We start from the raw sequence: 10715 nt of genomic DNA, 5'->3' as shown, positions 1-10715 counted from the left end.
TCTTTAAAGGGCACGGTTTGGGCCTTTGGATTTGAGGCAAACAGGTGATAAAGAACCAGATAGATGGGGGGTTGAGTGTCCAGTGTCCTGCAGTTACCATTCATTCAGCCTGCCCTGCACCTAACACTTAGTAGTTACTTTGGTAAAGATACTTTGAAGCAATGCAAATATCTTGCTTTTTATTAAACATTCACCACTATTTTAGCATACATTGCTGGATCTTGCTTGGAGCAATTATTACTGTGGTGTTTACTTAAATATTCTATTTTTCAAATTACTTTTGTTTTTTTGCAGTGGGATTGAACCCAGGGATGTTTTGCGACTGAGTTGTATCCTTAGCTTTTTTGTTTTAGATTTTATTCTTAGTAATTTGCAGAGGCTGGCCTCAAACTTGTGATCCACTTGCCTCAGCCTTTCAAGTAGTGGGGATTACATGTGTGTACCACCACACCTGCCTTCTCACAATACTTCTGTATTTATTAATTGAAATTTTCCATTCTCCACTTGTTATTTATCAAAATATTTATTTTTTAATATTAAGACATTTATTTTCATATCTTCATTTCTTGCTATAATACATTTGAGTCTCCATTTAATATTTAAGTTTCAAGTAGATGAAACTGGTGAGTAGCTGTGTAACTATTTGTAGACCTCAATGGAAACTTTAAAAACTTCTTAAATAAAATCCTTGCATTTGAAGGCAAATGGATGGCATTGGAGAAGATAATGCTAAGTGAAGTTAGCCAATCCCAAAAAAACAAATGCCAAATGTTTTCTCTGATATAAGGGGGCTGACTCATAATGGGGTAGGGAGGGGGAGCATGGGAGGATTAGATGAATTCTAGATAGGGAAGAGGGGTGGGAAGAAAAGGGAGGGGGCATGGGATTAGCAAGAATGGTGGAATGTGATGGACATCATTATACAAAGTACATGTATGAAGACTTGAATTGGGTGTCAACATACTTTATATACAGAGATATGAAAAATTGTGGTATATATATGTGTGTATTAAGAATTGTAATGCAAAAAAACAAAGTACATGTATAAAGGCATAAATTGGCGTGAACATACTTTATATGCAGAGATATGAAAAATTGTGCTCTATATGTGTAATAAGAATTGTAATGCATTCCACTGCTGTTATGTATTTTAAAAAATAAAATCAATAAAAGATAAAAAACTTCTTAAATACATAAATTATATCTCTAAATTTCAAGAATTTAGGAGTTTTAAATGAAAGAAATGGTCTCTTTATTCATGTAAGTCAGTTCATACATATTTGAATCTTGTTCTAATAACTGATTTGTTTCCAATATGAAAACCAAATTTAGAATAACTTGATCACTTTCTTTCAAACAAACGCAACTGTTGAGAGCCATCCTTGGGCTGTATGTGGACCACACTAGCATTATGAATTTCTATTCTGCTCTGCCATGTCCCACACAGCACTGGAGATGGGGTAACCTGCTATAGTTGCACAGCCTCTCAGACATGGGTGTGACCTGCCAAGATGCCATCAACCTGCTGACTGCAAAACATCTAGGAGCAAGACTCCACCCCCAAAACCTTACCCCTGCCTTTGATGTATCCCCTCAAATAAACCACGGGAGCCATTTTCTAATTGTCTAGTTTCAGCTCCTGCATGGACTGGATCTATCAGGTGCTCCAATTTTTTAAACCTAATTTTGACTTTGTCTTTTGTTCTTCACTCATTATTCTAGACTTTAATTTCTCGGGTGGCTTACACTCTCCTTGGCAGGAAGAAGAAACCCCCTAACGAGGCGCTGGCTGCCTCCCCATACACAACTGTTGATATATCATACTCCAGCTCCAGTAAATTCAACTTTACTAAATCAGATAAAAGCCACCTAACATTAATTCAACGAGGTTGAGCCTTTTTTTATAAGTAGCATGAAAATATGGGTTGATGAAAACTTTGCAGGATGCTACTATTAGTAGCTTTTTGTCCTGCATGTTAATGCACTGAAACAAGATATTTGAAAATATAGATTATTCCATTCTGTCCAAGTCTATTAAATACCTTCCAAAAGTTTCATAATTCAGTTATAGAAATTGATGAAACTGTGAGCATATCCTGTGACTTCTATAAAAGCTTCCAGGAATGCTGGGCGTGGTGGTGCACACCTGTAATCCCAGTGGTTCAGGAGGCTGAGGCAGGAGGATTTCAAGTTCAAAGCCAGCCTCAGCAATGCTGAGGCACTGAGAAACTCAATGAGACCCTATCTCTAAATAAAATACAAAATAGGGCCGGTGTTGTGGCTCAGTGGTCGAGTGGCCCTGAGTTCAATCCCCAGTACCAACCAAACAAACAAAAATACAAACTTCCAGGAGATTTCAGAAAATATATCTTCTAATTTAAAAGTTGATTGATTTGCCAAATGATGCAGCCAGATTTGCTTCTCTAAGAGCTTCTAATATGGTTGGATGCACATGGCAGACTCTAGCTGTATCTTCACAGGAGGCTTCATATTCCAAAGCCAAAACAGCTTGATTTACCATTTCTCCAGCACCTGGTCCTAGAATATGTGCTCCCAGTATTTGGTTCATTGATTTCTGCTTAAGAATCTTCATCATGCCATCTGTGTCAACATTTGTCTTAGCTCTGCTGTTAGCAGCAAAGGGAAATTTTCCGACTTTGTACTCGATACCCTCTTTCTCCAAATGCTCTTCTGATTTGCCCCATGCAACTTTGGGGTGTCTGTAAATCAGCAATGGCACACAATTGTAGTCAGTGTACACAGCACCCCAGCCATTCCTTTAACACTCATAATGCCTTCATCCTCTGCTTTGTGAGCCAGCATGGGACCAGCAACCATATCACCAATAGCATAGACATTGGGAATTTTTGTTTGGAATCTGTTATGGACTGGAATTTTTCCTCTGGGATCTGTTTCAATCCAATCTCTTCTAGTCCCAAATTCAGAGTAAAGAGTTGTCGACCAATGCAAACCAAGAATACACAAAAGTGATAACTTCAGCTTTACCACCAGAAGCAGCTTCAATAGAAACATAATTTTTCCATATGACTTTTTTGGTAACACCAGTAACCTTTATATTCAACTTAAACTTAAACCCTTGGTTTTGAAGGATTCTTTGAATGTTTTTAGATACCTTCATATCAATTCTGACTTTCTACCAACATGACCCAAAAATTCAACTTAGTCGTTGCCAAATGGAATCCAATTCTAAACCAATTATCCCTGCACCGATAACAACCATCATTTCTGTCACTTTTTTGGGGGGTGGTAGTATTGGGGACTGAACTCAGGGGCACTTGGCCACTGAGCCACATCCCAGCTTATTTGTACTGAGTTGCTTAATGCCTCACCATTGCTGAGCCTGGCTTTGAACTTGCAATTCTCCTGTCTCAGCCTCCCAAACTGCTGGGACTATAGGCGTGTACCTCCATACCCACCTAAATTTATTTTTAATTGATACATAAAAATGTAAAAATGTTATGTATTTATGAGGTACTAGTGATATACTGTGTAATGTTTAAATCAGCCTAAACATGTCTGTCTCCTCAAGCATTTATCATTTCTTTCTTTTTGGGGGGGGTACTGGGGATTGAATTCTGGGGCATTCAACCACTGAGCCACATCCCCAGCCCTATTTTGTATTTTATTTAGAGACAGGGTCTTACTGAGTTGCTTAGTGCCTCAGCATTGCTGAGGATGGCTTTAAATTTGCAATTTTCCTGTGTTAGCCTCCAGAGCTTCTGGTATTACAGGCATGTACCCGGCCATTGTATCATTTCTTTATGATGAAAATACTCAAACTCCTTTTTTCTAACATTTTGAAATGTTTATTCCATTATTGTTACCTATCTTCATCCTACTGTGCAATAGCACACCATAATTTCTCACCCCATAACTATAACTGAGTACCCATTGATCAAGAAGGTTGACATTTTCTTATGTTATTGTGATGGATGACAAAACCAGGCCTGGATGTAAAATAAACTGTAAAAACACTGTCTCAGAAAACTAGTGCCTGGGAAACAGAGTTTTCCTCCCCTATTAGTCAGCCCTGCTTCAGCGAACCTAATTAACTACCTCTAGGAATCTAACTACTCCTCTTTGAAGTGTAAATGCCCCTATTGAGGCTTTGGGCCCAATGCTTGAGATTTATGGAAGGTCTGGTTGAGAGAGCCAGTTCTTCCCCTTCCACTCACTTCTGTAAACATGCTTCCCAGTAGACACCCTGCACATGGCCTTCCATCGCGTAGGCTAGAGAATTCACGGCACCAGACAGCCTATAAATGTTGTGAGAAACTGGAGGGGGGGCTCAGAATCTGGGCCTGATGGTGTAAAGTAAAGATTGAGTTCTCCCAGTCTCTGAGTGCCCTTGGCACTTCTTGACTTGTCTGATTCCCAACATTATCATGTCCACCTGGCCAGAGCTGATTGAGTGTGAGGAGACTAGGCCAGACCAAGCCTTCTTTGGGGTCTTTCAAACCGATATTGAAAAGCAGAGGCAATGTGCTAGTAAATGATGCAAGTAAAGCTTGAGAGCTATCAGTAGTTGTACTGCCTACAGACACTGAGAGAGTGAAGATAATGTGAAAAGATGAGAAAGAGAAAATTTGAGCCTCTGGTTTCAGGTTTTCAGGAGGGATTCCATCAGTAAAGCTGGTGGAGTTGGGTTTCCTTTAAAGTAAATGAGTCTCAACTAAGTCACTTTATAATTGGATTTTACCCAGTTGTTTTCTTTAAAACAATTTCAAACTCACAAAATAAATTTAAGAATAGCTTAATGGGGCTGGGGGTGTAGCTCAATTGTGGAGCTTGTCTTAGCATGCACAGGCTGTGGGTTCAATCCCCATCACCACACACACATACCTACAAATACTTTAATGAAGGCTGGGGATGTAGCTTAGTGGTAAGGCACTTGCCTAGCATGTGTGAGTCCTGAGTCTAATTCCCAGCACCATCATGAAAAAGAAAAAAGATGCTGGGCATGGCGATGCTCACTTGTAATCCCCAGAAGCTTGAGAAGCTGAGTCAGGAAGATCACAAGTTCAAAGCCAGCCTCAGTAATTTAGTGAGGCCTTAAGCCACTTAGTGAGACCCTGTCTCAAAATACAAAGGGTTAAGGGTGTGGTTCAGTGGTTAAGCACAACTGGGTTCAATACCTGGTATTAAAAAAAAGATAGAAAAGAATATTTGTAAATACTTCATCTTGATGCAACATCTGATATGATTTTTCGGGGGATGGTGAGACATACCACTGGGATTACAAGTATGCACCACTGCACCTGGCTTCTTTTAGATTTTTGGGGGGGATAAGTACTGGGGATTGAACTCAGGGGCACTTGGCCACTGAGCCACATCCCTAGCCCTATTTTGTATTTTATTTAGAGACAGGGTTTCACGAAGTTGATTAGCTCCTCACTTTTGCTGAGGCTGGCTTCAAATTCACAATCCTCCTGCCTTATCTTTCCGAGCCACCGGGGTTACAAGTGTGTGCCACCGTGCCTGGCTTCCTTTAGATTTTTTTCTTAAATATTTTTTTTAGTTGTAGATGGACACAATACCTTTATTTTATATTTGTTATTTCTATGTGGTGCCAGGGATCGAACCCAGTGCCTCACGCATGCTCTGCCACCGAGCCCCAGCCCCGGCCCTCCCAGTCACTTTTCTGTCTCTGAAATGGCAGTTTCAAATCATCTTCATGTTGCTCCCTCTTTGCCCAGCCCCATCTCCCTCTTTCTGTTCACAGAAGAGACAACATCATCTCCTACTTCACAGATAAAACCAAACCAAACCAAAAGAAAACAAACAAAGAAACAACAAACAAGAGAACATCAGAGAAGCTCTTGCCAACCAAATTCCCTGAAACCTTCTTCCTCTCTAGGATCATCCCCTCACATGCTATGGACACACCTTGGGTTGTTATCCTTTGGATCAGGAGTGTGCCCCCAAATCCCATGTGTTAAAGGCTTGGTTGCCAGCCTGTGATACTTTTGGTAAAGAGTGGAATCTTTAGCAGGTGGGGCCTAGCCAAGGAAGATAGGTCAACAGGAGTGTGCCCTTGAAGGGAACATTAAGACTGTGACCCTTCCTGTCTACTTTTCTGCTTCCTGGACAACAGGAGGTGAGCAGCTTTGTTTTACATGTGCTCCCTCTAATGACGTTTTGTTTCACCAAAGTCCCCAAAGCAACAGAGCCAAGCAATCATGGACTGAAACCTCTGAAACCATGAACCAAGATAAATGTTTTCTCCTTATAAGTTGATTTTCTCAGATATTTTGTCACGACAATGGAAAGCTGGCTAACATAATCACATACCATCCCCCAAATAGTTAAACATACTTACTTTCCATGTTAAATATGTATTTTTGCTGTGAAAAATTTAAGTGAAATTTTTTTGAAGTTTTGTTTTTAAAATTATTTGATTCTAAGTTAATAATAGTTAATAGTTAATCACTAATTAGACAAGCTGTCTAATTAGTGATTAACTATGGTTTTTTTTTTAGGAGCTCCAAGGTGCTTGCTTGGGATTTATTTCAAAGTGAGAAAAATTCTAACTCCCAAGCTGTTTTCAAATGCAAGGCTATTTTTATAAAAATTAAATGCGGTCATAAGTGAAGTTGACATTTTAGTATGTGGTGCAGATATTTAGTTAAACATTGATTTTATTTTTGCACTTTTTAAAAAATAATTGGAGTCAATAATTTTATTTTTAGCAATAAATTATGTTTGTGGGCCCCTGAAAAGCCCTTAGGCTTTAGGTGATTGGCACAATACCTGGTGTCCCTTCCTGCTTCTCAGGTTACCTAACTCCTTGCTCATCTGTATGTTCTACACCTCCCTCTACTTACTTCTTTCCAACTGCGTTTAACTATTCTTTTTTCTCCTGTCCAGATGAACCCCAGGCTACCCTAATAAAATCCCTATTCTACTCCAGGGCTCATCTAACTACCTTTCTCTTCTCCCATCCCACCAAAGATCAACTGCAAAGTTGTCTACGCAATGTCCACTTTCAGATAGCCTCCCCACCCCATGATTTTCAGGGTACAGACCAAACTCCTCATCTTGTTGTTATGGTTTTGATATGCAGTGTCCTCCCAAAAAGCTCAGATAACACAGAAATGTTCAGAGGTGAAATGATTAGATTATGATGACTGTAACCTAATCAGTGGATTAATTCATTTGATGGATTAATAACACGAATAAATTACATGGTAATCACTGTAGGCATGTAGTGTGGAAGTAGGTCATTGAGAGTGTGACTTTCAGGTTCATATGTTGTCCCTGGTACCTCAATTTCCCTCTCTCTTTCTCTTTGCTTCCTGGTTGTCATGAGATGAGCAGTTTGTCTCTGCCACACCCTTCCGCCAGGGTGTTTTGCCTCATCTAAGGCCTAGAGCAATGGAATCTGCTGACTATGGACTGAACCTCTGAAACTGTGAGCCAAATAAACTTCTTCTCCTCTAAGTTGTTTTTTGTTTTTTGGGGGAGTGGGTGGGATGGGGACCAGGTATTGAACTCGGGCACTCAACCCCTGAGCCACATCCCCAGCCCTCTTTTGTATTTTATTTAGAGACAGAATCTCACTGAGTTGCTTAGCACCTTGCTGTTGCTGAAGCTAGGTTTGAACTTGTGATCCTCCTGCCTCAGCCTCGTGAGCCACTGGGATCACAGACGTGAGCCATCATGCTCAGCTCTAAATTGTTCTTGTTGGGTATTTTGGTCACAGTGATGAAAAGCTTACCAACAAGCTTAGCATAGAAAGCCTTACCCAGTGTAGGCTCTGCCAAACTCAACCTACTAACTGCTCCTCAATGCTCTAGCCCCACTGTTTCTCATCCTTGGACACAGCTTTCTCCCACTCCTTGGGATTTTGCCCTTGCCTTGTGCTCCACTTGGAACACCGTCCCCCACCCACTTCTTTGCCTCTATCACTCATATTTCCTGGCAGTCTCCTCTGATGTTCCAAATTGAGTCAGGCTCCCCATGCCATATCACCAGGTACCATCACTTCATGGCACTTGATTCTCTCTAATATAATCATTCATTCAATGCCTGTTTTTTCTTTTCTTTTCTTTTTTGGAGAGGATACCGTAGGAACTCTCAGTATATTAGAGTGTTAGGGCTGCCTTCAACAACAGAAAATTAATTTCTCACAGTTCTTCAGGCTGGAAGTCCAAGATCAAAGTGTTTCTTCTTTCTTCTGAGGTTTCCCTCTTTGGCTTGCAGATGGCTGTCTTCTTGCTGTGACATTTCCTACGGGTGTGTGCCTTCCTGGCATCTCTTCTTCTTCTTTTAAAAAAATTTTTAAAAAATTTAATTGGCATGTAATAATTGTAAATATTTACAGGTTACAGTGTGGCATTTCACTACATATGTACAATGTTAGAGCAAGATAACTGGTATATTATCTCAAATGTTTATCAGTTTTTGTATTGGGAGTATTGAAAATCTTCTCTCCTAGCTACTTTGAAATATATAATTAATTATTGTCAATCATTGTTACTCAACTGTGTCACAAAATATTAGAAGTTGTTCCACCTATTCATCTGCAGCCCTGTTCATCTTCTTCTTATAAGGACAACAGTCATATTGGACTAAAACCAATTTTCATACTTCATTTACATTTAACCACCTCTTTAAAAAAAACTTTTATCCAAATATCATTACATTCTGAGGTACTGTGGGTTAAAACTTCAACATAAGAATTTTGAGGAGGATAGAATTCAACCCATAATAGTCAGGGACTGTGTCTATCTTTTCAGTGTATCACAAACACCAAACACAGTGCTTGACCCAAATTAAGACACCTGACTTATTTTCTAACCCAACTATTCCTGACTAGGTATTGGCCTGGATCCTTACGTACTTTGCACTTTGGTTGTACTATTTGTAATAAAAACGAGTTGGAGAGTGCTGATCTCTGAGCCTTGTCTGACTGTTGACCCTCTAGCCCAGCATCCTGGAGTTAATTTCTTCATTAAAACCTTTTCCCCTCACCACTAGAGGGAGGTATTGCTTCCAGTTGTTTCTTCTTTGGGAAAGTGTCGCTTAACCCTGGGATGTTTAAAGTGGAGAAGTTAGGCCAAGGACAGCCTAGAGTCAGCTCTTTGTTGGTCATTTGGCAGCCAAACTGTCAGCTGGGCATTCAGCCCTGGGTTTAAATTTCAACTCTGCCACTTCCTGGCTTGCATACCTTTGCCAAGATCCCCTGCAGATTGTTAATTTCCTCTTCGTTATAAATAATGGACATGGACAATTCCTGGGCATTGCTTAGTGGAGTGCTTCATTTATAATGGTATGGGGGTGAGGAGAGACTTCCAGATAGAACTTCCAGGGTGGAGACCCCAGAATAGCAAATGACACACAACTATCCCAGTGACCAAGTTCCTATCTGTTGAGAGGTCATGATGAGTATCTGTCTAGGGAGCAGACCTTTCCAAGGGTTTGGACTGGCCAGAGGGGCAGATGTCTGGAGGAAAACAGGTGGGCAATATTCTGTTCCATTCCCTGCCTTCTAAACCATGAAGCAGGATTTGGGGAATGTAGAATGGAGGACTCAAAGCTGAGTATGTAAGAGAGATCTTGGGCAATTCCAAGTTTTCAGAGTCCAAGTTTATTAAAGTATGAAATACCTAAGAAGATGGGAAAAGATGATTTAGAGACAAAAACACTTAGAAAATTAGTTTCTTGGTAAGTATATATTATAGAAGACAACCAGGTTCCCTGGTCAGACTGTTTTCTGCCACCAGAGGGCAACCATACAGTCAGATCTCAAAGACCACCTTGCCCATGATGCTGGCACTCTTTGAGAAAGAACACAGCTGCACACACAATTAGCACCAGGCTTGGCTGAGAACCAAAGCCAGAGTCAGAGAATAGCATAGAAAAGGAGGTGTGTGTGTGTGTGGGGGTCTGTTGCCTTGGGAGATCTGCCCCAGGAGCCAAGGAAGATGACCTGACCTCAAACAGCTCAGGAAGTGTACTTCTTAGGCTTTGTGATTCAGGTATGACTGAATGTTCCCTAGCTAGGGCTGGGAGGCTGCCCAAGCAAACCACATATCAAAGTAGTTTAGTTGCAAAAATGCTTACAAGGGAGTCTATGCTCCAAATAAAAAATATACAATACCCATTTAAAGGGGAACCTCCACAAGATTGTTAAGATTAAAAGTTTGCAGTTAGCTGGGTGTGATGGCGCACACCTGTAATCCCAGGAGGATTACACTGTGTGTAGTCTACTGTGGAGGCTGAGGCAGGAAGATAACAAGTTAGAGGCCAGTTGGGGCAACTTGGTGAGAACCTATCTCAAAATAATGAAAAAAGGGCTTAGGAATGTAGCTCAGCAGTAGAGTTAAAAAAAAAAAAAGTTTGCATCTAGTCTTTTTTTTTTTTTTGTGTGTGTGTGTGTGTGGAAAATAGCAATTTTCAATTTTTCTCACATGACTACTATGAGAAAGGACAAAATTACAATTAACCTTATTTTCTTTTCAAATTTATGTTTTTATTGTTTGTTATTACTTATTTAAACTTTGGGTTTTCATTTCCTTGAAAAGTGGAAGAAAGAGAGGTTTGATGTGATGGGAGGAGGCTCTAGGACTCACTCCTTTTATTCTGTCTTTTCCTTAAAGATCCTTTAGAGAGCCTCCACTGTGGGACAGATGGATGTGTCCTACTGCAGTTCTGACAGCTGTCCAGGAGAAAACCATTCCAATTCTCTAACC

At 40.3% G+C, this 10715-nt stretch overlaps 1 pseudogene across 1 annotated transcript; it reads right to left on the bottom strand.

Moving 5' to 3' along the window:
• Positions 1 to 2363: 2363 nt before the first annotated feature.
• Positions 2364 to 3431, bottom strand: LOC308652445 (dihydrolipoyl dehydrogenase, mitochondrial-like; annotated as a pseudogene). Its single transcript has 2 exons — positions 3426 to 3431; positions 2364 to 3280 (listed from the first exon to the last, which is right to left on the bottom strand). The product of its transcript is annotated as a dihydrolipoyl dehydrogenase, mitochondrial-like (transcript).
• Positions 3432 to 10715: the final 7284 nt, after the last annotated feature.

The sequence above is a fragment of the Spermophilus citellus genome, assembly GCF_964194105.1.
Source record: "Spermophilus citellus genome assembly, chromosome: 1".
In the NCBI taxonomy this organism is placed as follows: domain Eukaryota; kingdom Metazoa; phylum Chordata; class Mammalia; order Rodentia; family Sciuridae; genus Spermophilus; species Spermophilus citellus.
The sequence above is the reverse complement of the archived record's forward strand: the minus strand, read 5'-3'. Positions and strand labels throughout refer to the sequence as shown.